Source organism: Nomascus leucogenys, chromosome X (genome assembly GCF_006542625.1).
Source record: "Nomascus leucogenys isolate Asia chromosome X, Asia_NLE_v1, whole genome shotgun sequence".
In the NCBI taxonomy this organism is placed as follows: domain Eukaryota; kingdom Metazoa; phylum Chordata; class Mammalia; order Primates; family Hylobatidae; genus Nomascus; species Nomascus leucogenys.
Window position 1 is genome coordinate 123,448,406 of NC_044406.1, and position 24,842 is coordinate 123,473,247.

A 24,842-nucleotide genomic window follows, 5' to 3' on the forward strand; every position below is an offset into this window, starting at 1 on the left:
TGAGAATGAACTAATACACCATATATATATATGGTTAACTGATTTTTGACAAGGATCCCAAGACCATTCAATGAGGAAAGAGTAGTCTATTCAACAAATGGCATTGAGACAACTGAATAACTACATGCAAAAGAATGAAATTGAACCCTTGCCTCACACCAAATACAAAAATCAACTAAAAATGTATCAAAGGCCTAAATGCAAGAGTGAAAACTACAATAAAACCCTTAGAAGAAAACATAGGGGTAAATCTTCATTATCTTGGATTTGGCAATGAATTATTAGATATGATCCCAAAAGCATACATGCAAAAAGAAAACATAAATGAATTTAACTTCATCAAAATTTAAAACTTTTGTGCTTCAAAGGACACTAACAAGAAAGTAAAAGACAATCCACAGAATGGGAGAAAATATTTGCAATTTATTTATTTAATAAGGGCCTTGTATCTAGAATATATAAAGTACACTTACAACTCAATAAAAAATGACAACCTAATTTGAAAATGGGAAAACAATGTGAATAGACATTTCCCCAGGGAAGATATAAAAATGACAAGCACATAAAATGATGCTCAACATCATTAATTATCAGGGAAATGCAAATCAAAACTACAACGAGACATTACTTTATATCCCTAGGATGGCTAGAATAAAAAAGATCAATAAAAAGATAATCGATGACAATGTGGAAAAATTGAACTTTCATGCCCCACTGGTGGGCATGTAAAACTGTGCAATGGCTTTGGAAAACAGTCAGCAGCTTCTCCCAAAATTTAACATAGTGGTACCACATAACTCAGCAATTTTACCCCAAGGTATCTACCTGAGAGATTTGAAAATATTTGTTAACAGAAAACTTGTACATTTGTAAGCATATATTATTTGTAATAGCCAAAATGTGAAAACAACCAAAATGTCCATCAACTGATAAATTATTAAATGTGATATATCTATATAATAGAATATCATTCAGCCATAAAAAGTAATGACATACTGATAAATGCTACAACATGGATAAATCCTGAAAACATTACACCAAGCAAAAGACATGAATTTAAAAAAATTCACATATTATATAATTCCATTCCTATGAAAGTCCAGAATAGGGAAATTTACAGAGACAGAAAGTAGATTATTGGTTTCTTGGGGCTGAGGTGGAGTGGGGGAATAGTCTTGTAACAGGTAAAGGATTCAGTATTTCTTTTCAGGTGATGAAAATGTTCTAAAATGGATTGTGGTGATTGTTGCCTATATCTGTGAATATACTAAAAACCATTGTATTGTACACTTTAAGTGGGCAAATTTTATAGTATATGAATTATATCTCAATAAAGCTGCTTAAAAAAGAGGCCAGCCAGAGACAGACTTCATCCATGAAATGGTAGTTGCAGTTGTACATTCCCACTGGAGATATTCAAGAAACTCAATAAAGCACACCAAAAGAGAGAGACTCAGCTCTGGGAGCACACCTTAGTCAGGAGGTACCAAATACAATTTGTAACCAATCAGCTGTGAAAGACTGGGCTTTTCTCCTCATTCCCCCTTCACCTTGGGTCTGACCTTTGATGAAACATTCATGTGGATATCTGAGGGAAGTGTTTTTTAGGCAGAGGGAACACTATGTACAAAGTCATAAGATGGGAACATACATGCTGTGTGTACGGAGTGGAGTGAGTGAAGGGGATAAGGGTAAGAAATGAAGTGGGGAGGGGCAGTGAGGTCAATATTAAAAAATGACCATGAATTCTTCTCCTTTATGCATCCCTGCCCTTGCAATTGCATGCAATCCATGCAATAGCAAATGTAATCCATGCCATTTCAGATCTTCCCATCAAAGATAGCCTCTATTTCTTCACTCCTGAAATTAGCCCTGTGACTTGCTTTGGCCAATAGGACATTAACAAACATGACACAAGTAGAGTTTTGAAAAACACTTGGGTGTTGGAGCTTACTTTCTTGCTGCTCTTAGAATCCCAGGCAGCCATGTGAAGAAACCCAGGCTAGCTGTGTAGATAGAGATGCATGAACCAGTTGCCTTTGTTATTTGAGCTGACACCCAGCCAACCATCAGACAAGGCTATTGACTGCAGTTAATAACAGATGCATGGATTAGCCTAGCCAAGACCAGCAAAAGAACCACCCAGCTGAACCCAGTCCAAATCACTGACCCACAGAATTGTAAGCTACATAGTTATTGTTTTTAGCCATTACATTTTGGGGTGGTTTGTTACATAGCAAAATCTAGGTGATACAGTAAACATAAAGGAGGCTTCTCAGGCACACCTCTGCCCTGTGCTCAAAGCTAAAGGGGGAAGAGGGGTTCTCAGATTTTCATGTCCTAAAGCCCAGCTCACAGGATTTGGGGCTTAACTCCCAACTAACAATAATGGGTACACGTTTTCTTGGAGTGTTTTTTGTGCTGCATAGTCTCCTTGGAGACCAAACATATATTTAGTGGGAAGCAGCAGAAGTAGTATGTGGATTACAGCCTTTCCCCTGGGAGAGCGTGGATTCTAACAATGAAAATGACATCAGCTATCATTTCTTGAGCTCCTGGTATAGCCTGGGGGCTTCTATTTGCATTATCTCCTTGAATCCTCATAATCACCATGGGAGGTAGGCACTATTGTTGTTCTCATTTTACAGACTAAGATTCAGAGAAACTAAGTGACTTGTCCAAGGTGACACAGCTGGGAGGGCTAGGATTCAAATCCTGATCTGCCTGACTCAAGAACCCAAACACCTAAGCACAATACTACACTGTCACTCGGTTGAGACATAACAAGCTCACCCTGAAGTGTGCAGTTGCTGACCTGGTTTACTTGCTGGGAGGCATCTGGCTGGATGATGGCCAGTAGATGGGCCCACCCCATCCAATGCAATTCAGCCCCATGCCTTGTTCACTCATTTCTTGTCTTTGTATCATCTGCAGCCGGCCTAGGTCCTCCGATTTCTGCAGCAGTGGAACAGCTGGGTTAACCCTTTCCTTCAGTAGGGGATCTCAGGGGAGAGTATGAGCCAAGGGTTGCTCCTGGAGAGGCCTGGCAATGCTTTTACTCTTCATTAAAAGTTTATGTGCATTATACACTTCATTATATGCAATTGGGTTTCTTATATGGCACTCCAGTGCATAAATGACTCCCTAGACACGTTTGTGAGTTTCCATTGTTATAATATAAATGCTGGCCAAGTCACAAGTCAGACATGTTTTAAACTATTCAATTATTCTTGGTATAATAACCAAATCCAGGGGAGGTTTTCCTTTACAATCCCTCTACAGGATTGCTTGGTGGACCCATCCGTATTTCTATTGGTCAAAACCTTTCAGCTTTGATTCTGAGTAGTCAGGAAGATGGGAAAGGCCATGGGTAGAAAATTACTCTCATTTCCAATTTATTGTGAATTCAATTTATTGTGAATTGACTTATGTGGTGGGCTAGTTTACAAAACATAAATGTAGATCCTAGAAAGGCTAATATTTTTATATTGAGAAAATAATGAAGCCATGAGTATTGTGTAGCTTTAAGAGCTCATAAAGAGATACACATGCATTCATTCATTCACTCACTCATTTTTTTTCAACTGACATTTACCAAGCGTTTATTTTATACCTAGCACACAGAGCTAGGCACTAGCTAGGTAGAGATGAATACAAGACATGGTGTTCACTCTGAAAGAACTTACCTTCTAGTGGAATGGCAGAGAAATGTACAATTTCAGTGTAGTATAATAACTGCTATGAATGAGATACGCCCAGAGTACTGTGGGAAACCAGATTAGAGAGTGGTACATGAAGAGAAAATGGCTGTTGAACAGAGTTCTTAGCAGAAGGGTATGTGGCTTCAGAGAAGAGGGTGTTCTGCTTGCTGGAGTGGGGATAGCTCCCAGAACAACATGGAAACTCACATGCTGCAGATTGCAGGGCCACTTGTCAGCCTGATACCCTCCATGGAGGATGGCCGATCTGCCTGTTTCTCCAGGTGTTCAGTGCTGTTATGTGAGCCAGAAACAAACTGCTCCTTCAAAGAGATTTGAGCCATTATTCACTTCAGAATTTGCTTGTTACAGTAGCTAGCCCATCCTGGCCCAGTTCAGTCACAATATCCTGCCTGTTTTCATAATATCTCGATTCTGGCCCCTCCTCTCTGTTACCTCTGCCACCATTTAGGTCCTCAGTGTATCCCTCCTGGACCACAGCAACAGCCTTCTAATTGCTTTCCCTCCTTTGCCTTCAGCTCTCTTTGCTAAGTGGAAGGCTAATATGTTTTACAGAACATGCTTTGGAGAAACAATAATTTAGGCCAGAGGAATAATATTAAAGAAAGGTCTGCCAGAGTGGTGGTGAGGAACTCTTCCAATGATAGGCATCCCTCAGATGTTCATTATTTGCAGGCAGCCCCCTCCTCTGCCTCTGCTCAGGATAGTTCTTATAAAAGCCCATAAGCTGGATCCCAGCAAAAATGGCTCCGCTTTTCTCTATTTTAGGCATGTCTTATAACATTTGGTGTTAGACACTAGAGGAACAGATCTGAGAGTATGGATGGTTCAGGCAAATACATCTCTATTCCTAGCAAGAGCGCTCAAGGCATCATGGCTCCTGATTTGGTGGGAGGGTCAGGGTGAATGATATTTTCATTCCATCTCGACCACTTGTTAGTTGTTGAAAACTTGGGCAAGTTACTTGACTCTAACTTCAATCCTTTTCAGCTGTACTATGGGAATAAATAAAAAATTAAAATAAATTCAAAACCAACATGAAAAATTAAAATGATAAAAAGAATCTCAAAGAGTTGTGAGATGATGAGATGATAAATACAATGCCCTTGGAATACTGTCTGGCACCTCATAAATTCTTAAATGTTTTTACTATTATTGCTTTTAACATTAGAAAGTAGAGTAGTTATCATTAATGCTATTTTCTGATTTATTTTTAAAAATAATTATTTCCATATTAATAAATATTTCCAGTCATGTTTTAGAAAAATAAAGTTATCAAGTAGCCAAAGACTTCCATGCAGGGTAGAAATTCTTCCTGACTTGGAAACACAGCTCATTCTGTTGCTAACATACTTAAATATATTTCCAAATGACTTTTAGTTATGGCAAGTTCTTTCCCAGAGTTTGATCATATTTAGAAATGCAATACAGTGTTTTCCCTTTCTTTCCACAGTTGAGGAACAGACACAAACAGATATTGAGGACGGTTTTCAGGGAATTCTCTTTAAAGCTCTGTTAGCTGAGGCTGTGGCCAAAAGGAATATTGAGGCTTCTGAGGGTGTTTTAGATCCAACACAAAGTGGTGTATTTTGTGTCAGGCTCTCTCAGAGGACTCCTACCTTTGATATTATTTGTTTTGTGTACTCTGAAGCATCTTCATCACCTGCACTTTCTACTAGAAGTGATACATGTTTTTTGGTGTGCCTTTCAGATCTGAGAGGGAGGCATTCTGATTCTCCTATCTCACCTTTTCTAAAACAAGGACAAGATGAGTAAGGGCACAAAACATAAGCTGAAGTCCCCTCTGGGATTTCTGAGTAAGGAAGATGGGAAACAGCCACTGCCTCATTTTTATATACCCACCTATGGTGAATTGATGGTAAATACATGCTGAGACAAGTTTAACTAAAGACAGGAAACCACTAGATCTTCAAAATATGAATACAACTGTTACAGGGGGGTCCTTGCTCACAGAGCTCCCAAGGTGGTGGCGAGCCACTTCCAAGATGGTGGCTGGCCACTTCCAAGATGGTGGCAAGCCTCGTGTTCTCTGACCTGGGGCTCTTGGCCTCACAGATTCCAAGGAATGGAATCTTGGGCCATGCAGTGAGTGTTATAGCTCTATTAGAAGCTGTGGGTCACGGAAGAGAACCGTGGAACCCAGTGACTAGTGTTCAGCTCGATTAGGATGAACCCAGGCACTTAGCTGTGCAGGAACAATGGCAAGCCTTTAGCCCGATCGGGAGTGGCAATGGGTGCCTCACTGGATCAGGAGCACAGCGGACACCCTGCCGGATCCGGAGGGATGGAAGTCAGTGGCGGGTCTGTGACGGCGGCAAACAGCAGTGGTGGACTGCGAGCGAAAGCTCAGCTGGAGCCGTAACAAACATGGACCAGAAGAGTGCAGTTGCACGATTTAATAGAGTGAAACAGAATGAAAACAGAGCTCCCATACAAAGGGAGGGGACCCAAAGGAGGTTGCCGTTGCCGGTTCAAATGCCTGGGTTTATATCCCGATCCTCGTCCCTCCCACTGTGCTCTCAGGCAGTAGATGATTGGCTATTTCTTTACCTCCTGTTTTTGCCTAATTAGCATTTTAGTGAGCTCTCTGATTGGTCAGGTGTGAGCTAAGTTGCAAACCCGTTGTTTAAAGGTGGATGCGGTCACCTTCTCAGCTAGGCTTCGGGATTCTTAGTCGGCCTAGGGAATCCAGCTAGTCCTGTCTCTCACAGCTAGCTCCAAAGAAAGAATAGTGTGGCCCAATTAGAACTCTGCAATACAAAGCCTTAGAACACAGGCCAGCAAACTTTTACTGTAAAAGGCTAAATAACTAAATATTTTAAGCCGTATGAGCCATATGATTTCTGTCAGAACTATTCAACTCCACTATTGTAGTGGGAAAGCAGTTATAAGCTGTACATAAACAAATAGGGATGACTGCATGCTAATAAAACTTTATTTACAAAAAAAAAAAAAAAGGATTTGGTCCAAGGGCTATCTATAGTTTGCTTACCTCTGGTTTACAGATTGATGGAAGTCCAGGCTAGGACAAGGAAATGAGCCAGGGGTCTTGCTTGGACCTAACTGAGCTAAGTCAATCTAGGATTCATATTGTTTCTAGTTCCATGAAACTAGGACAGGCATAAGACTCCTTCTGATCCCAAGGGGGAGAGGTGAGGAGCACTAGCATGACCCTTCAGTGAAATCCACAGGGAGATGAAGAGAGTAAGGACAGAGTCTGTGGGTTCTCATTCCTTACAAACTTTAAAGAGATGTGGGTAGGGTGAGGGGAGGGGTATTCTGGCTAATCCATGATGATTTATACTTTGGTATGTCATCAGAAGGGTTCAACTCAAGGTGAGGTAATGGAGCTACCATGACCTATTGACCTTGTTATGTCATCAAAAGGCACAGCTTTTGACCAGAAAATGGTGGGTTTCTTCCTAGTGATTCACACGTTACCCAGAAGCCTTTAGCTTATTGTAGTGCTTCATAAAATTCCAAATATGTCAAAAATAATTTGATAATGCCACAGTGTGTGTGTGTGTGTCTGTGTGTATATGTGTCTGTGTGTTTAAGCTAGCACTTTGACTAATTCCTCTCTTTGTTGCTTGGGACCTGATTATAGATTTGTCAATGGGAAGGGGGCAAGTTTGTCCTAAATGTTGTGGTCATTAGTGTGCATCTATTTGCACAAAGGAGGCCCACACCCAAGTGGGAATGACTGAAAAGGAATTTGATGTCTCATGTTTTTGGATGAAATTCAAAATACAAACCTTTGTCCATAGTTGTTGGGAGAAGCTAAACAATGTAATACCCTGAGTGTTGCCTACTTTCTGAGGGGGTAGGGAGAGACAACATGTATTTTGCAGAGGCAGACCTTTATTTAATTAGCCCTGATGTAAAGATTTCTTGTCTTTTGCAGCTACATAGCTTTAAGAGAGTGCTGGGTACCTGAAGGCCGGCTCCTACTGGGACTAATTCCATCCAGACAGCTCCAAGTATGTTCATTAGGCGCTGATTAGGTTTCACACAGGTGGGGAAGGTTAGGGGCACAGATAGAGAGGCAGTGCTGATTGTGTTAAGCATAAAACACCATCTGTTTCCCAAGTAAGAAGAGGAACTGCATCCACACTTCTGGAGAGATCACCAGGCCACTGCTGAAGTTGCTGCTCCCTCCTTCCCTTTCTTTTATTCTCCAGCTACATTTACAGGTCTTAAAACAAGTTGGTAAAAAATAATGAAAAACAAAATAATATATCTGAAGGCTGTTGAAGAAGATGCTAACTAATTATCACATTCAGGCTTGCTGATCAGAACGAATGGGAGAATTTTTCCCCCTGATGCAGGCATTGTACTTGGCATGAAAATAGAATACTACATTGCCTCCTTTTCATCGTAAGGACTTTTTCATCCCCAAGGCAAGCAGCCTGTCCAGTTAGCCCAGCTCTTCAATGCACTTTAATATGGTTTTGTTTGGGACCAAAGAATGCAAATGAGCTGACATGCAGATCCCCCTTTTCTAACAGAAAATAAACAGCCTGGAGGCGCATGGGGGAGGAGAGGCAGCAGTTGGTGGAGTGAGCTGATAAGCACTTGAGTTCACCTGATAAGGGCTCCTCGCTACTGTTCTGCTCGCCCACACAGAACCAGAGGCTCACAATGCTGTCGTCATTCCATCCAGCCTCCCAGAGCAAACCACCCCACCACCTGGCCTCTCCCCATTCACCATTCCTCTTTCCTGCCAAGAAAACTTTCCTACCCAGCAGGTGGTGGCAGGCAGGGCAGTGGGGGGATGGGGGGAATCCAGAGCAGGGTGCAGAGCTTGTCTCCCTCCTACTCTCAATTGATGACCTCACTGGTAAAGAGTCCCATCTTTATTGTTGTTAGAGCTCAGCAAAACCAGCTGGAAGCCAGTCAGTGTGACTCCCGTCCCCCACCCCAGGCACATGAAGGAGCAGGAGGCCTTACCCTAGAGCCATGGCCAGCAAACCATTCTGGGGCACTTGTGGTAGACTTCAGTTCTGTGGGTGCAGTGTGAGATGCGCAGCCTGGAACTGGGTGATGCCTACTTTCACTGGATTCTCTGGGGTAGCTTTGTTGGAATTGTGGGGGAGTCAGGCCCCAGCATGCAGTGAGGGCAGCTCCGGTGGGGGAAGGGCAGTCTATCACTGCTGTCAGACACAAAGGGCCCAAAGACTCCCCAACTCCAGAAGCTAATGCAGGATAACTGACCTCCTTCCTTCCTTCAGCCCAGTAGTCCTGACTGCTTCTTTTTAGTGGGCACTTTGTATATATGAAAAGCATGGCCTCGGCAGAGATGTCTCCTAAATTGGAAATCAGTTTCCAGTAAGGGACCCCACGGCCTGCTCTTTGCCAATGACTAGTAATGTTAATTTTAACTGGGCACTCAAGGCCCTCCACCATCCAACACTCATCCAACCCCCAATACCTGATCTCAGAGGGATCCAGACTGAGTGCCTGGCTTTCCTCCAGTGTGCTGAGCATGTTCCCACCCCAACATTTGCACACATGTTATTTTTCCTGACTGGAATGACCATTTTCTATTATTTCCATTGTATCTCAACCTCTTCTTCAAAGGACATTGAAGCTTTCCCTAATTTTGTCTGTCCATTTAGACCTATTTCTCTTCTGAATACCTCTGGCAATTACTATATGTCTTCTGGGATTCTTAATGTGTGTGTCTCTGATGGTTTTCTTACCTCTACCTATAGTTTGTAAGCTCTCTGAATGCAGAGCCTTTTTCTTCTATTCCTTCATCTCCCCTGTAAAATGTAGCACAGAGCTTGGCAAATAGTGAAATTTACTTGGCCTAGTAAACGTGAATTCATTTGACGACTTGTCGATTGACAACCCGTGATAGTGTTGGAGTTCGGAAAACTACACCCCAAAATATGGTGTTTTGACATGTTGAACTAAAGAAGCTGCCTCAAGGTCTCTCTGACCTTCCCCCATTCCTGTCCCTCAAGCCTCTGTCTCTCTCAAAGCATAGGATGAGGCTGTTCTCTGAAGTACCTTTTTCTACCTAGTAACCAGACCCCCAAAGAGGAATTGCCTTAGATCCCTTCCCTGAAATTTTGTTAAACAGAGAAGATTAAAATTTATAACACGGAGGAAAAGACTGAAAATTAAACACCACACCTAGAGCACAATGAACTTCAAACTTCGTCCCAAACCATTGTTTGTTCTCCAGTCCTATTCGATTTCCAAATAGAATCACGCATAAGATAATGTCTGCCTCCCAGGTCCATTCATTGCCCCCTAAAAATCATTTACTCCTACACTCCCATCTCCCTTATCCTATGAAGAAGGGCCTATAAGCATCTGGATATCATTGGGGTATTGGGTAATCATTCCCCTGCAATGTTAACTAACTTTGTATGCCTTTTCTCCTATTAATCTGCCTATTGTTGGTTCATTTTCAGTAAACCTTCAGAGGGCAGAAGAGAAGTTTTCTCTTAGCTTCTACAATAGCATGGGTTAATGTTTGTTTGTTTGTTTTTTACATTGGGCCTGTGCCTATGCTAAAAGAAAAAGAGAAAGTAAGGTTTTTGTGTGTCTAATGTATGATATGTGTGTGCACATGTACATGTGTATATATACATACACCTGTCTCATATTATCTCCCTCAACAATTTTGTGAGAGCTATTATCCCAATTGTATATACAAGGAAAACTGAGTCTCAGAGAGCAAAATGATTTGCCTAGATTTACACTTTCAAGAAGTTACATTGTTAAATTTGAGCTCAGGGTGGTTTATCTTCAAAGCTAAAGTTATTTTCATTATTATTCTGCCTCCTCACCTCTCCAGTGCCAGGGCCCCAGTGGGGTGTTAGCTGGGGGGATTGTGGTCTAGAAACAATGGGTTTAAATTTTTGATTAATCAGCTGAATGTATTCAATAAGCACTTAATATTTAGTAAAACATTTCATACATACCGTATTGGATGCTGGGGGGATAGAGAGAAGATCAAGAGAAAGTCCCTGACTGCTAGGAGTTCACAATCTCATAGATGAAAAAATACCCATTGAACCAAATTCTGATTAAAAAACAAAAAACAAAAAAACCTTTATCTGACAAAGATCTGTATAGGTTTTTGAGGAAAGAAGATACAGGTGGATTCTGACTGAAATTGTTGGAGAGGCCATTGTGGAGAATGTATAATTTTAGTTGGGTTTCAATGGGAGGATCAGATATTTACAAGTAAACACATAGATAAAGAACCTTCCAGGCTAGGGGAAAGAGACAGGTGGGAGAACCCTGTATGTATGTGTGGAAGGGATTTTCTCTGGAGCCCAGCACCATTGGCTGGGTAGTGTTGTGCTCACAAAATTCTGTTTAGAGAGGTGCTGTCTTGGTCTCATACTATGCCTGGAGTACAAACCATCCATAAATAAGTAAGACTCTCGGGCTCAGTGATGTCAGTACTTGGAGCCTTCAACTTTTGTGATCAAAAGCTCATGGCAGTGGCCCATAGACCTCTTCCCTTTTGACTCAATGGATTGTCACAGGCTCACGATTCAATAAAGACACTGTATCTTTTTTGTGCCATCTTGATTGCCATTTAAAATGGTTATAAAAGGTAAAACACACAATTATAAGTCATTCAACAAGGCAGAGTATATAATTCCACAATTGATTTTCTTGAAAGTTCATAGAAAATGTTCTTTGGGGTAAATATGTATGTGCCCAGACATTTCATATCATCAACAGAAGTCTCTGAGCAAAAGTGAACATGAAGGAAAAGAGATCTGTCTTGTTTAGATAAAAAAAATTCTGATTGCTCTTTTAACTGCCTCTCTAGAGACAATAGGATGTTCTGGAAAGAGCATAGGCTTTGGAATCATTTAGCCATGTGTTTAAATGCAAGTTAATATCTCTGTGATCTTGAACAAGTTACTTTACCTCTCTGAGCCTCATTTTCTTTATCTGTAAAATGAGGATAGTAAAACCCACCTTCTAGGTTGCTGTGAGAATTAAAATAGATAACACATACATGGTATCTGGATCTGTGCAAGTCACATAGTAAATCCTCAACATATAATATTGTTATTTTGATGCTATTTAATCAAATTTTTTCAGCAGAAAAATTGTCCCCCCATTTGATTTTAATGTACATGAAACCTAGAGACCATGCTTACGTTATCTAGCACCTAACATATTGCATTGTTATAGTAGGTACTCAGTTAATATTTGTTGGATGGATGGATGGACAGATCAATGGAAAGAACAGCATTTAGCAAAGTGCCTGACACCAAGTTGTCACTTCATACTTAATTGTTAAATTGACTTGCAACTAGCCTGATTGGGTAAGAGAGAGGGAAACAGAGGGACCAGAACTTTCAAGTATCCTTAAGATTCATATTGGATCTTTTCTTCATCAATCTTTGTGAATACAGGGTTATAAGTTTGCCCTCTCCATCTTTTAGTGTCCTGGTCCACAGTCCTGTCCAAAATAGAAGTTAAACAAAGAGTCAAAGGCTAAATCCTCAACTGACAGAGTAAAAACTGGCCACAAGGTTTTCCCTTTAAAGGCAATTTCTTGCTGCCAAGCTCTTAAAAGGAGCATCTCCTGGGAGGCAGAGAGGCTAAGTTGTTCACCGGTTACATTAAGCCTCAAATATAGTTTTGGTCAGATCATGAGACACCTGAAACTTGCTTGTCGTCCAACAGAGAGGAAAGGATAATCTTGTGTTCCAACAGAGAAAAAAGGATAGTGTTTAATTTGTCTTAAATGAAAATATAAATCTCTACTTTGGAGGCTGTTTCTTTCCCTTTGCCCTTTCTATAGTTTGAAACCAAATCCTTAACACTTATTTTATGCTCGCTGTACCAGCTAATATTCGCATAAAAGGTTCAGCCTTCCATAAGACCTAGCTTTGTGTTTTCATTTGGCACATATTTACTGAGCAGCCCCTTAGGACCTAGCACTCTTCTACTGGCTCACACAAGTTTGCTGAATGTATCTTTCTGGCTAAATGGCATCACAGTTTTTGTGTACTGAATTTGACTTCAAGACTTGTAGAGATGTTTCCATCTTATTCATGTAAGAGTGGGCAGCTGCTTCAATAGCCGCATTAGAGGACATGAAAAACAGATTTACTCTAAGACATTTCTTTTTCCATTCTCATGTTCAAAATCTCTATCCTTAACATCACCAACACACCAATAGGCTATTAGCAAAGGAGGGAGCATTTTCTTCCTTTCAGAAAGCCCCAGTTGACAAAAATATGTTTTATCATTCCTATTGGCATAGTGAACAAGGTTCCCTGGTCTACTGAGCTGGATGGAAGCTTGGGCTCTGAAGGGCTTCTGCTCACGAGGGCAAGATGGTTCATGCCATCTGAGTGGGGAGCTGGAGGATAGAATACTTGAGTGAGTTACTGTGAGATAAGGGAATGAAAAAGAGGCTCACAGGGAGGAGCCAGAGACAAATATGCTCTGCTCCATAATTTTGCCTCCAGAAGACCCTGTGAATGAGTTCGAGTTCCTCTTGCAGAAAGGCAAAATGTAGTCTGCATAACTTCATGCCAGAATTTAATGAAATCCATGTCTTGGAACCATTGTCTGCTATTTTGTTTGAATTGATTTTTTGTTACTGTTGTTTGCTTGCTTGTTAATGATGTAAGTGGATTAGTGGTGCTCTCCTTACAGAGATCATCAGCATTATCCCCTAAACTTCAGAGGTCAGCGTATCCCTAATACACAATAAAACTCTGCTAAACATCTTCTCAGGTCTAGAAGAACCTCTCAAAGTTCTAGGGAGAAAATTTTCCTTAATCTGGGATTCATCTGTATAAACTGAGAGACTGAAAATAGGCATGACTTATCCCCTATTATCAACCTGTTCGCCTTATCCCATCTTCCCTGTCACAGCTTTAAGGGTTATAAAAAGGTCAGAGTACAGGACAGAGATAGGGAGAGAAAGCCAGGAGAGAGAGGGAGTAGGGAAAGAGAGAGAGAGACAGATTAAAGGGACAAGACAAGGAGTGAGAACCAAGAAAATGAGGAGAGCTATGAAGCTATTTGTTATATGCCAGGCTTTGTTAAAGGTTCAGATGACATAGCCATGAACAAACAAAGTAGGCACAACCCCTGCCATGATACAGCACACAGTGCAGTGGAGGAAGATAGACAGCAAGCAAGATAATGGAGTGAAACACATAATAAGTCAGTGTTAACTGCAATGGCAAAAAATAAATTCGGCCAGGGGAATAACAAGCATTGACCAAGGGCTTGTTCTTTTAGGTATAGTCAACAATGAAGGTGTCCCTGAGAAAGGGATATTTGAGTCACTTTCTCAGTCATTTCTTAACTCATAGTTGTTGATCAGGGTGATGGCATGAAATTCACTGTGGTGGCATAAAATTCCAGGATGTGAGTTGATGAGGCCCATGGAAACAACAATTCCTATGATGACAAGGGTCCTGAGAGGTCATTTCTACCAGTCTCTGCATTTGCATATGGTGGTAAGTGACTTGCCCAAGCACATAGGCAAGTAAGGAACAAAGCAAAGAAAAGAAACCAACTTTTCTGACTCCCAGTCCAGTGTCTTTTCCATCTACTTAGAGGTACGAGGACAGATTTTTTTTCTCATGCCCTTCAAAAATGAAAAATATGGATATTGCTCCCTAAGTCAATTGTTCTCAACCTTGAAGATGTGAGTGAATCTCCTGGGAAATATGTTATAAATAAAGATACCAGGGTTCACCCCTAGAAAATTCTGGTGCAGATAGCCCATGGATCTCACGTTGAGAACCCCATCTAGGCCATTGGGCAGAGACGTAGGGTTTTATCAGAGTTTTGTCTTGTCTTCTTCAAGTCTCAATTCCTTGCCAAAAGTTAGTTTTAAGTCATTCCATTCATCCAGTGAGTCTTGTCATATTTTGTTTAAACGAGTCACCATTCTTCTAATCTGTGTTCTCTTAGAATCTTTTCTCTTCATTGGGCATGTGAGCATCCAGATTAGAAATGTCTAGAGCATAGGGACTGTGAAAAAATATGTAGATGAAGCCTAAAAAGAGATTTAAAGGTGATAGATGATAGAGGAAATTTAAGGTCAGGCCAAGAAATTCAGATTTGGGCCTATAGAAAATGAACATTATTTGTAGACTTTTCAAGAGAGAGGTGCTGTTATCAGACTTGTTTTTTGGGGGACAATAAGTCAGGTAAGATTGTATAGGATAGATGATAGTGAGAAACTGGTGGCAGGAGGAAAGTAATTTTAGGAGGATATTTTAAGATTGCAGGCAAGAGGAGAAATGGGACTGTGGCTGTGGATGTGAGGATGAAAATAGAAGGGGCATAGGCATACAAGCCATTGGAGATGTTTAAATCCACAGGACTTGATGACTGGCTCTGCATGGTGAAAAAAGATAAAGGAGTCAAAATGACTTCAAACTTTCTTCTGGGCTAGGAACAATTGCAGGAAGAGCAAGTTTGGCACAGGCAGATATAATAACTTTGGTTTGGGCCATGTTAAGTTTGAAGTGTTGGTAAAATAACCATAAGGATGTGTGTATTCAAGAGAAGGATTAAGTGTAGCGATCTAGATATGGCACTGATTATTTCATAGCTGATAGTTCCTTTATTCCGCAAAATTTATTGAACACTTACTATGTTCCAGGTGTTAATCCAGATGCTTAATGTATGTGAGTGTACAGACAAAATTCCCTGCTTTCATGGGGCTGATATTCTTGCAGGGATGAAGTAGGGAGGGGGTAGACACCAATAAACATAATAAATAAGTAAAATATAAGTTAGAACATAATAAGCGTTATGAAGAAAACTGGTATCAAGGGAATGACAATGATAGCCCAGAAAGAAAGAGATGGAAGTGTAAAATCCAGAGAGAGGGGTAAGGGCAAACTCTTTGGAACACTGACATTAAGAATTTGATAGCGATATAACAGTGATTAATCAGCAGAAGAAATAAAAAGTGAAATAGGAAGGCTGAGAGAACCAGGGTGATTGGAGGAAAATATTTCTGTCAGAGACTGAGCATCGGTGTCAAATGTTGCCAAGGGGTGAAATACATTGAGGGGCCTGGTGCTGTGGCTCACGCTTGTAATCCCAGCACTTTGGGAGGCCGAGGCAGGCGGATCACGAGGTCAGGAGATCGAGACCACGGTGAAACCCCGTCTCTACTAAAAATGCAAAAAATTAGCCGGGCGTGGTGGCGGGCGCCTGTAGTCCCAGCTACTCGGAGAGGCTGAGGCAGGAGAATGGCGTGAACCCAGGAGGCGGAGCTTGCAGTGAGCCGAGATCGCGCCACTGCACTCCAGCCTGGGCGACAGAGCGAGACTCCGTCTCAAAAAAAAAAAAAAAAGAAATACATTGAGGGCATTTATGAGGCTATTGAGATTGAAAACTAAGAGACTATTTAGTGGAATTGCAAAGGCAGCTCCTAAGTGTGACATTTACTTTATATTAGGATACACACTTATAGGGAATTAGTAAGAGAATGGATGATTTACAAAGTAGCAATGATGAATGAAAGAATTATTTTTAATGTTTATAAAATAAAAAGTAAGGTTGAGATTGTACCTAGAGTGAATAAGAACTAACATTATGAAGAGCATTTTTGATTGAGGGCTGATGATTAGTGAGGGAAACACGAGAGTATGTGTTGGCTGAGAGAAAGGACCCAATGGGAAAGAAAAGTGTCACAATTTAAGAAAATGGAAAATTGATGCATCAAGGTAGAATGAAGAGTATAACAGAGATTTATACTCTAAGGCTAATAAAATTGTTGAGATTAATTTTGAAATGAAGATATAACAGGAGAAAAGCAAAACAGATTGGATGAAGATATGGAAAGACTTTGTGGTGGGAAGGAATGGGAACTGAGGACATTTATGTTTTATAACATGACAGTTTGAGAAGCATAGAAAGGGTCAGAAAAGCATTTGTCAGGAAACAAATAAGAGCACTGAGCAGCAGTGTTGCAGGCCTAACTGAAGGTCGATATGTGAGTATATAGTGGGGCCACTCAGAAGCATGAGTTGTCTGTGTGTGTGCTCACTAGGATCTTTATAGATGGGGAGGAGTAAAACAGTAACTATGGGTGCACCCAGGATTGAGTTTAGCACAGTAGTCTCAGAAAAAGATGACATTAGAGAAAATGTATTATTATTGAGTTTAGAAGTGATTAACCATGGTCTCCTGAATGGGTAGAAATAGAGGTGAAAGCACCTAGTGGCAAGAATAGGGAGGTATACAAGGAGGGGAAAGTCCGATGTCCAATGGGGGTGGGAGCGTATGTTTAATGGGACTGAGGAAAGAGAGAGCTTGGAGTGTCTTGCAGACTGAAGTAAGAGAGGGAAATTTTGAGGTTTAGGAATTTAGGGTAAGAACAGTTTCAGATGACAATAAGGTCATGATGTGGCCACTGAGATGATTGGTAAGGTAGAATACAGATGAAGGTCATTGGAATAAAGGGGATCAAGGCCAGTGTCATGAATGAGTTATCTACATGAAGATTGAAGTTATTCAGGAGGTAAGAGGGGATCTGGTGGAAAGAAGATGGTAATCTGGATTTCAGAATGTTTAGTGAATGCACTGGAAAGCCTGGGAGAGAGATCTGAAGATGAATCTGAAAAGTTTATCAGTCAAATAATGAAGGCTTCAAAAGAGGAGGGGTTGTTGATGAAAAGAAGCCTAGAAGAGTCTGGAATGGGGAGTCTGGAAACTCTTGCCAGTCTTTTTACCCCAGGATATATGGAGTGTGGGTGAATGAAGGAACTTTAGAGCTTTGCTAACTCAAGTGCGGCTTGTAAACCAACAGCACCCAGGAACATCTGGGAGCTCATTAGAAATACAGAATCTCAGGTTAAACCTCTGACGCGCTGAATCGGAATCTGCATTTTATCAAGATTTGCAGGTGACACATCTACACATTAAAGTTCAAAAAACACTGCTAAAGTGGTTATGAAGGAAGTGTCCCTATCAGAAGAAAACTAAATTTTAATGAAGGGGTAATAGAAACTTTACAAGAGATGTGTTAACAAAACCTAGGGGTGGGTGGAGCTGAACCAAGTAGAGAACTAACCAGTTATAACTGGAACTAAGGTGTGAACCTAAACTGCTCAAGAGTGGAATTGGGTGTGGTACATCCAGGCAGGTGATCTTTGTCTTGGTCTAGCTTCAAGTGGTGGAGAAAACTGGGCTGGCTGTGGCTGTTCAGGTGGGTTGATGAACCTTTTTGAAAGGCTCTTCTTAAGAAGAACATCTGTGCTCATTGTCTGGTGGAATTGCTTATAATAACGAGGCTTCTTGCTGTGAAATTGAATTCATGTTGAAAGGCAATGTGAACATTTCCTGTTAGTTGATGAGATGGAGTAAATCCTTCATGAGGCGATGTGTTTTGAGACCATAGCATGCCAGTTAAGTGTGCAGTGGTGTTGCCAACCCAAATCTTTAAGGGATTTTTGCCCCAGAGATTTTGAGCTGTGCCTGGGAAGAAGTTGACGATGTCAACAAATGGCAGAAGACAAAGGTGCTTCAAGCTGAAAACCTGGCAAAGTTGCCTTTAGCTTTTCGGAGTTTTGTTCACTGCTTTTTCTTTCTGTATTTATTTCACTAGCCTTACCATTTCCCTTTCCAAATAAGAGGTGAATATTAATCTAGGTAATATTAATTAAAATAACCTGGAAGCTTAAAGCCATGGCTATAACATATACTGGCTGAATATATGTGCATGTAACAGTATCAATATTGAAAGCCCCTGCTGTGAAAAGCCATAGCAAAGAATTTTTAGCAGACTTACTTCTGGGATCACTAATGATTAATTAGTGTGTATCATAATGTAAAGCAAATGTCACCCTAGCTAACTGGGGTTGCTGTCATTTGAGAGTGGAGCAATTTCCTGTTGATCACCAACAGTAAAATGAAAACTGCCTGCCATCTTGTGGAAGATGGTGGGTATCTCATGCCCAGGGAAAAAAGCAAGTGAGCCTTCTAGACCCTTCTTGCATGTTCTCGTGGAAGTTTTCATAAATTTATTGTCTCTTGTAGAGAACCGTAATAAGAACATGGAAATGAGCACATTTCAATTAGAAATGCACAATTATGTTTCCTTTCTCATTATACATTTCGAAATCAGGGCATCTAAGTCTAAATAGTAAACAGAGTCTTTTCATCGGGTGGCCGTTTCTCGAAGAATTGTGATTTGGCCTGACCTGCTCAGTTTATTGGCTAGCCCCAAGAGAAATTGTAGCTGAATAAGTATTTCAGATCACTACCTGAGAAGCAAAGTACAGGCTATGAAATGGTGAACTGAATGCCAAACCAGCAGTTCATGGATTTTTTGATTTAAGCAGGATTCTTAGAGCACTCAGGAGTTTAACCTGCTCCTGGGTAGCCTTTAAATGGTTCTACCCAGGGCAGCCATCAGCTCAGTTGATTACTGTAACTCCCTCAATCCCAGGAAAATTTGTGTCCTGGGGAACAAATAGTTATTTCCTAACTCCAATCACAATTGAGAAAACAATTGAACCAGTAAAGGGTTGCTTGGAGGAGACAGGTGAGTAGAGCAGTAGAGGGAATTGTTGTTTGGAAAGATCAGGAAAATAAGACTGTCTCCAAGTTCCTTAACAGGTGGTTTTGGTTAAATTGAGGTGGGGGGAGTTAAGTGGTTATTTCATTAAATTGACTGGTCAATTTAGTCAAAATGGACAATTTGGTAAGCTTGTATAGACCCAGTCACAGTCTTTTTCGGAGGCTCTTTAACAACCCGGATCCAATCCAGTCTATGTGTCCAGTCCCCGGTAGTGAGTGTATTTTCTCTCTCTCTCTCTCTCTCTCTCTCTGTATCTAAGTATGTTTTTTATGTGTCTATCTATGTATTGACTTTAAATATCAAATTTGACTTCTTGGTTTCAAGTACATATATCTATTTCTCACTTTCTTGCCATAGTACAGGAGCTGATTTAGTGAGATCAAAATTTATTTTAAAAATATGGTCTCCCACTACAACCACGCTTGACTAGCTTCGCGTTTATGGCTGGGTGCAGTGGCTCACACCTGTAATTCCAGCACTTTGGGAGGTCGAGGCAGGCAGATCATGAGGTCAGGAGTTCAAGAGCCTGACCAATATGGTGAAACTCTGTCTTTACTAAAAATACAAAAATTAGCTGGGCATGGTGATGCGTGCCTGTAGTCCCAGCTACTCAGGAGGCTGAGGAAGGAGAATCGCTTGAACCCAGGAGACGGAGGTTGCAGTGAGCAGAGATGGCACCACTGCACTCCAGCATGGGTGACAGAGTGAGACTCCGTCTCAAAAAAAAAAAAAAAAAAAGAAAAAAAGAAAGGGAAGAAGACTATGCATTTAAAATAAAAATAATACATATCTGTTGATGGATGACTTGGGACAGTTTTCACGAGAACTTAAAATGATTTTTGCTATTTTGCAGCATATATTTTAATTGAAAGACATCCATGCACACTTTCCACAACAAATAATTATAGAATAGTCAAACACAATAGAACACTCAAACATTTATTATTTCAGTAATGAGGTTATATATGAACAGGAAGCCAAAATTTCTCCAATGGTTAGCTACTTGTAAGGGTAACTCCATAATTAAGTACATTCTACAATTTCATATAGCACCTAGTTACTGAGTAAATATTCATGCAAGTGTCCAATTATTTTTGAATTGCCCTATATTGTCACAGTTACATGATCAAAAATGAATGGAATCAAAAATACTACATGCAAGTAGTAGAAAATAGATCATTTAGTGGCCTTTCCTTCATACTTTTATTTCATTTCTTTACTTGTGAGAATTCCAAAATGTATCCTCTTCTTGTAAATACTGATTCAAGCATTCTTATACCTACTAGTTGACCAGAACTGAAAGCTACAACTCCCAAGAAGCTCAGCAGCATCCTGATACAATGATGGCTGGCAGTAAAGAAAACAGTTTAAATATTTTGTAGTGATATCATTCTCTCTTTAGATATGTGGCACAAGAGTACATTTTTTTTTTATACACAGTAAGCATAAAACCTGATAAGCAAGCTGAAATCAAACCAATGAAGGAAAGTTCTCATTTTCAATTATGCTCTTGACAAGGTGTATTTTATTTTGCTTTTTAATAATTTATTTTTTAAGGATGTGAGTTTTAAATGTACACTCTTTTAAAATATGAATGTAACTACATATTTTACCTATAATAATAAATGTCACCCGTGAGCATTTCAATTTTTTAAAGGCACTTAGAATTTCACAAAGAGTTGGCATTTTGAATACCAAAATAAGAATTCATGTTTTCCAGCTGAGATAAAGCTTTTTGATGGGTGGAATATATTACAGGTCCAAAAAATGCAGTGGTGAGAATAAATAAAATAAATTGCTTCCCAACTGCTGTCTTAGTTTTCTTTCCCCCAGCATTAGATGGTATGCATCGTTTAATAAGAGCAAGTCCGTTAAGTGTTTTTGCTCTTTGTAATATCAGGCTGCTGGTGATGGACAGAACTGTATTACAAATAGGGAGTGGATGTGGAAGTTGTTGTTATAAAATCACTTTTTCTCCACTCATTGGAAAATAAGTTCACTTATAGTTATGCTACCATGGGGTAGTTAAGCTTTTAACTCATGGAAACATTCTATTAGACCTGAAAATATTATGCATTTTATTTGTTTATTAGCGTAGTGTTTAAAACTACATGTTTGTTACTAAAGATTACATGCCAAACAGAAGATATACAGAAACAGCCTCCTTCTGTATATGAAGGACAAGAAATGACAAATCCATCTGCAATTTAAATTTTCTTCTATAGGTATTATCTTAGGTCCTCTTTGTGTGTTTTCTCTTATTTTTCTTTGTGTTAGCTCTATCTTTCTTTGTTTTAGCTGGTTTGTGCATTATGAAGACTGCCTTGCTTATAGCTCCTCAGCGGAGGCAGCCTTAATAACATCAGTGTCATTTTGTTTCTTCTCCTGATGTGCCTTTGTTTGATAGGCAGTTTCATTTGGTGTCATTGTTTAGCTTAAGCAGTTGGCACCTGGGAAAGTCTATGGAAACCTTCAATTCATCAAATCAGGACTGACTGGCAAAAATATCGCTTGCTGATACAGACAGTCCCATATTTGGTTACTCAAAAATTGAACATGTATTTCAGTCTTGATTGGAAAGGAAGTCTTTGGAAGACATGCAGCTGCCAAGGTAGGGGGAGGTGCAGAGAATGGCCGGAGAGGTTTAGGTGGGGAAATCTTCAAACAGAGATGACTTAAGGTATCCAATATTTGCCATCTTTAAAAAGGGGGTATTTGAGAAGTGACAAAGAGCCTGATACTTTACGGAAAAAGTGGACACTGATTATACAAGAACCCTGATTATATAAGTACTAAAAATTGACTCAATCAGTTGAGTATTTTCAATTCATGACATCAAACAACTGATCTGGCCATCTCCACCCCACCTCAAACCCTAAGGTGACGAAAAGGAATGGTTGTACATACAAACTTTTATCCCACTCTTCAGTGTCTCAGGTTTTATGCCGATGGCCACAGGTCAGGACATGGATGTAATTGCATCTAGCGACATCAATGTGCTTTTTGATTTATTTGGTTTTTGTTTATTTGTTTACTTTGTCAATTCAGACAAAAGATTCAGCAACTGAGCAGGAAAAAATACCACTCAAACCAATCATTTGAGACTGTTGACTTCTTTCCATTTCCTGGCAAGTTCCACAAAACCAACTGCTCCAGCAACACTACATAGACATAGCCTGATTGTATCACAGGTACCAAGCACAAAGACAGGAATTGGAACTGGAATTTCATATTTGTTAGCAACAAATATTGACAACATGACTCGGTTGGCAGAGACTCTAAGGTTGATTTAGGTTCAATTTTTCATTCATTCAGCCACAATATCTCATCAGCATATACTATGTGGCAGTCACTCTGCTAAAGAGGAATAAGAAAGATCAATTCCTGGAATATGAGGCATGAAAGAGGAAAATTTCAATACAGTGTAATAAAAAAAAAAGTGTGACTCTCTTTCCACCATGTGAAAAACTGCTTCCCTTCTTTAACCCGTTTTCTCTGGCCGGAGGGTTAGTGCTTGCTTTCTACACCTTCTCCCATCAGGTGATGCTTTGAAATTCCAAAATGTTCCAACAGTAACACTTCTATGCTATGTATCTGCACTTCACATCAACTTGAAACTGCCACCGAGTCTGGGAGCATACATGAAGGATTTCTCTGTGGCTAGTTCCACAAAGGAAATCAATTGTGCTCCAGTTCTGCACCTGTGGGATGGCTTTGCTTGTAGAATATCCTTCTGCCTGTGAAGTGCAAAAGGACCTCTAATGGGCAGGCTTTCTAGCCACAGCTGGGGAGATAGGTTTGCTCTTTCTCTTCTCCTGCATCTGCACAATGCATGCAGATACCCCAGCCACGTCTCCCCATTAAGCACAGCTTGAGACACTATAACAATCATTGCTACTTCAGAAGTCACCAAGTGGGTTTGCCCTAGTTTGTGTTGAAGTGTCAGCTCCAGGAGCAGTTTGACAAAGCAAAGACCTCCTCAATTCAGTCAATCAAAACAGAAAATATTGTCTTTGGCCAATTGTAGAAGTAAATTGTCAACAGGATCATCTTCAATAAGATAAATTGCTCTCTATATCTCTGTACTCTGTCACACACATACACACACTTACACACACATAAATACACTCAGATTTTTCCTTGAAGACTGTGAAACCTTCCTGATTTGGCCCTCACTAATCTCTTCCTCTGACCCATTTATTGTCCAACTCACTACTAGACAGTTTGACTCTAGTTATAATGTTGCTAATACAAGTCCCATTTTCCTGTTGCATCCTACATCTAATCTGTAAGTAAATCCTTTTGGCTCTACCTTCAAAATATATTCAGAGTTTCACAACTTCACACTATCTCTGCAGCTACAATCCTGGTCAAAGCCACCATCACTCCTCTGAATTACTGAAATAATTTCCTAACTGGCATTACTGTTTCTATTCTTGACCCTTTATAATACATTTTATAACTAGCCTCCAGAATTATTCTTTTATTTATTTATTTATTTTTTTGGAGACAGAGTCTGGCTCTGTTCCCCAGGCTGGAGTGCAGTGGCACCATCTCGGCTCACTGCAAGCTCCGCCTCCCGGGTTCATGCCATTCTCCTGCCTCAGCCTCCCGAATAGCTGGGACTACAGGTGCCCGCCACCACGCCCTGCTAAATTTTTTGTATTTTTAGTAGAGACAGGGTTTCACTATGTTGGCCAGGATGGTCTCGAACTCCTGACCTCGTGATCCGCCCACCTCGGCCTCCCAAAGTGCTAGGATTACAGGCTTGAGCCACCACGCCCGGCCAGGAATTATTCTTTTAAAACATAAGGTAGATTATGTTATTCTTTGGCTCAAAATGTGCTATTGCCTTCTCATTCTTCTTAGACATAAATTATTGACTATGGCCTCTAGGGCCCAGTGTAATTTGTCCATGCCTAGGTCTCTCATCCCATTTTGTATGATTTCCCCTCTGTCACTAAACTCTATCCAGCCTTGTTGGTCGTCTTTTGGTTTCTCAGAGCCTTTGTACTGGTTATTCTTTATGTCGTTCTGAAACTCACTGCCCTCAGATTTTCTCAAGGCTTATTTTCTCGCTTTACTTTCATATCAGCTCAAATGAACCATATCCTTCTCATTATACAGGTTGCAGCTCAAGAAACACCTCCTCCCAGCACTTAGGGAGGCTGAGGCGGGTGGATCACGAGGTCAGGAGATCGAGACCATCCTGGCTAACAGGGTGAAACCCCGTCTCTACTAAAAATACAAAAAATTAGCCGGGCGTGGTAGCGGGCGCCTGTAGTCCCAGCTACTCGGGAGGCTGAGGCAGGAGAATGGCGTGAACCCAAGAGGTGGAGCTTGCAGTGAGCCGAGATTGCGCCACTGCAGCACTCCAGCCTGGGTGACAGAGCAAGACTCTGTCTCAAAAAAAGAAAAAAAAAAGAAACACCTCCTCAGAAAAGTTTACCCTGACTGCCCTATGTACGGTAAATTTCCTTTCCAATTTACAAATCATAAAAGTCAATTACTTGTTATCCCATTACTATTTTATTATCATTACA

The 24,842-nt window shown here is 40.5% G+C and overlaps 1 long non-coding RNA gene across 1 annotated transcript; it reads right to left on the reverse strand.

Annotated features, from left to right (window-relative positions):
- Window positions 1-5,675: 5,675 nt before the first annotated feature.
- LOC115833363 lies at window positions 5,676-24,636 on the reverse strand. The gene is made up of 3 exons (XR_004028799.1): window positions 24,626-24,636; window positions 8,987-8,991; window positions 5,676-5,759 (listed from the first exon to the last, which is right to left on the reverse strand). It is a non-coding gene; the product is annotated as an uncharacterized LOC115833363 (long non-coding RNA).
- Between the last annotated feature and the right edge of the window lie 206 nt (window positions 24,637-24,842).